Below are 3,680 nucleotides of genomic sequence, written 5' to 3'. Positions count from 1 at the left end.
TTTGCTTTCGATTAAAATTGCATCTTTTCTTGATTGTAAGAAGTTGTGAGTCCTTGAAATTAGCAGTATCTTCAGGATACTGAATTAAAAGAATGAGAGAGTTCCATTGCCACACATAGGTAATTACAAGGTAAATCTGTAGGTCTTTATGACTCCTGTGTTCTTTAATACAAACTCTAGATTTCAATTGTACACTTTGGCGTTAGCTCTACTCCATAATGACTAATATGATTGGCAGAAACAATCCCTATTGATCAGGCCAATCTGTAGAATAGCCACAGATGATCGCCCTGATTAAAAATCCAGTGGAAACGATTCCATACTGGCTTTTCAGCCCATTTGTTCTCAGATCAAGTTTTCGTTCTATCAGCTGTATTTTCTAGCATGCTTTGTCACCTGGTTCCTCGCTGAGTTCAGCCAATAGAAAATACTGCAAGATAGAAGAAAAGGAGAAGGATGGAAGAAAGAGAAGACTGTTTATTTCTAACAGTAATGATCTCTTGGGAGGAACAGTTGTTACCTAAAATTTGCATGTAACCGGCAGTCTTGTTTTTACTCTACCAAACCTAACTCAGGATTTCACTTGGAAGCCTGCTTTTTCTCTCTGGCTTCAAGTGGTAATACCTCCTCCCTTTGTCTCTTTAGCTTAGTAGTGACAGCAGATTCTAGCATTGCTGTGACTCAGTTGTCTCTCCATCTCCCTTCATACTTCCTGTACTCCTAATAGATGGAATTTGATATGGGAAGGAATAATTATACAAAACCCAGGAAAAAAAGCTGCTCCACATAGAACCAGACACCCTAGAGTGTGAAGTCAAGTGGGCCTTAGAAAGCATTACTGCTAAGAAAGCTAGTGGAGGTGATGGAATTCCAGCTGAGCTTTTAAAAATCCTGAAAGACAATGAATGCTCTTAAAGTACTGCCTAAATATGCCAGCAAATCTGGAAAACTCAGCAGTGGCCACAGGACTAGAAAAGGTCAGTTTTCATTTCATCCTAAAGAAAGGCAATGCCAAAGAATGCTCAAATTACCATACCATTGCTCTCATTTCACATGCTAGCAAGATTATGTTCAAATTCCTTCAAGTTAGGCTTCAGAAGTATGTGAATCAAGAAATTCCAGATGTACAAGCTGGGTTTAGAAAAGAAAGAGGAACCAGAGGTCAAATTTCCAACATCTGATGGATCATAGAAAAGGCAAGAGAATTAAAAAAAAAAAAAATCTACTTCTGCTTCATTGACTAAAGCCTTTGACCATGTGGAGTGGATCACAACAAACTGTGGAAAATTCTTAAAGAGATGGGAATACCAGAATACATATCCTGTCTGATAAATCTTTATGCAGGTCAAGAAGCAAGAGTTAGAACCAGATATGGAACAATGGACTGGTTCTAAATTGGGAAAGAAGTACATCAAGGCTGTGTATTGTCACCCTACTTATTTAACTTCTATGCAGAGGACATCATGAGAAAAGCCAGGCTGGATGACTCACAAGCTAGAATCAAAATTGCCAGGAAAAAAATTAGCAACCTCAAATATGCAGATGACATAACCCTAATAGCAGAAAGCTAAGAGGAACTAAGGAGTCTCTTGAGAAGAGTGAAAAATTAGAGGGGAAAGCTGGCTTAAAGCTCAGCTTTCAAAAAAATGAAGATCATGGCATCCAGTCTCATCACTTCCTGGCAAATAAAAGGGGAAAAAGTAGAAACAGTGACAGATTTTATTTTCTTGGGCTCCAAAATCACCACACACAGTTACTGCAGCTATGAAATTAAAAGATCCTTGCTCCTTGGAAGGAAAGTTATGACCAACCTAGACAGCATATTGAAAAGCCAAGACATCATTTTGCCAACAAAGTTATGTATAGTCAGTTGAATCTATGATTTTTCCAGTAGTTATGTATGGATGTAAGAGTTGGACCATAAAGAAGACTGAACACTAAAGAACTGATGTTTTCAAACTGTGGTGATAGTGAAGACTCTTGAGAGTCCCTTGGATTGCAAGGAGATCAAATCAGTCAATCATGGACTGATGCTGAAGCTCCAGTACTTTGCCACCTGTTGTGAAGAGCTGACTCACTGGAAAAGATCCTGATGCTGGAAAAGATTGAGGGCAGGGGGAGAAGGGGGACTGCAGTGGATGAGATGGTTGGATTGAATCACTGACTCAATGGGTATGAGTCTGAGCAAAGTCAGGAAGATAGTGAAGGACAGGGAAGCCTGCTGTACTGTAGTTCATGAGGTCACAAAGAGTCAGATATGACCTAGTGATTGAACAACAACAGAAATACTGAAGGAGAGCCAAATGACAGTATTTGACTACAACAAAATGATGACTTTCTGATTTGTAAAGGACTCAAATCATGTAATTAAAGAAAGGTTGGCACACTACAAGAATACATCTGTAATATATATAATCTACAATTTTATTGACTTGAATATGAAAAGAATTGCACAAAATTGCACAAAGTGCACAAAAAAATCAGAAAATCTAATTATGAAATGGGGAATTAAGTGAATAGGCAATTACAAAAATGAGAAGGTGCATCAAAGAAGAAAATGAATAAATGCTCAGATAAAAATTAAGTCACACAGTAAGATTCTACATTCTAACTATTAAATGCACAAAAAATACAGATGCTCATAATCCTTTCTTCGTATTTCAGAAAATGGCTCATAAAGCATTGTGTACTGCTTCCTGCCACAACCTCAGAAAAATGTCCAATATCTAGAGCCCTTGAAAACCTGTAAGTGAAAAAAAAAAAAAAAAGTGAAGTCGCTCAGTTGTGTCCAACTCTTAGCGACCCCATGGACTACAGCCTACCAGGCCCTCCGTCCATGGGATTTTCCAGGCAAGAGTACTGGAGTGGGGTGCTATTGCCTTCTCCATTAACAGCGGCTAGGCATATTTATCTGGAGCTGGTATACTTGATGACAGCCTAAGTGCCCTTGGACACGGCATGCTTGGCCAGCTCCCCAGGTAGCAGCAAGGGAACAGCGGTCTGGATCTCCCTGGATGTGATAGTTGAGCACTTGTTGTAATGTGCCAGGCACGATGCCTTGCCAGCAATGCACTCGAAGATGTCATTGACGAAGGAATTCATGATTCCCATGGCCTTGGACGAGATGCCGGTGTCCGGATGGACTTGCTTCAGCACCTTGTACACGTACACGGAGTAGCTCTCCTTGTGGCTGCGCTTGCGCTTCTTGCCTCCTTCTTCTGGGCCTTGGTCACATCTTTTTTAAAGCCCTTTTTAGGGGCAGGAGCGGACTTAGCCAGTTCAGGCATGTCTATAATGACAACACCCAACATCACAGAAAGATCTTGAAATGCAGGCATGTCTATAATGACAACACCCAACAACACAGAAAGATATGGAAAACCTGTAGAAGGGATCAAATAAACACAAATTCCTATGTGGTGGATGTCACCAAAACTGAACCTCAGAGGAAAGGGTGTACCTTCAGAAAGAAAATCAATGGCGTCTGCAGACACTTCTACTAGAGACTCAAGCCGTTGTGGCCTCTGAAAATTAAGCTTATGACAGAGTCATATCCTCTAGCAGCCCAGCCAGAATGCAGTACTCATGCTGACAGCTGCTTCTTGATCCCCATCTACTGTTCCATGCTTCATCCCCAGAGTCTTTACTAAGCAGATTCAGACATCTTTCTGGGAGATCTA

The 3,680-nt window shown here is 40.5% G+C and overlaps 1 pseudogene; it reads right to left on the bottom strand.

Moving 5' to 3' along the window:
- Positions 1–2,907: 2,907 nt before the first annotated feature.
- LOC147371198 (histone H2B type 1-L-like) lies at positions 2,908–3,287 on the bottom strand (annotated as a pseudogene).
- Between the last annotated feature and the right edge of the window lie 393 nt (positions 3,288–3,680).

The sequence above is a fragment of the Bos grunniens genome, chromosome 6, assembly GCF_055505025.1.
Source record: "Bos grunniens cultivar Pamir isolate PY7600 chromosome 6, Bosgru_T2T1.0, whole genome shotgun sequence".
Lineage (NCBI taxonomy): Eukaryota > Metazoa > Chordata > Mammalia > Artiodactyla > Bovidae > Bos > Bos grunniens.
This window is presented reverse-complemented; position numbering and strand designations above follow the sequence as displayed.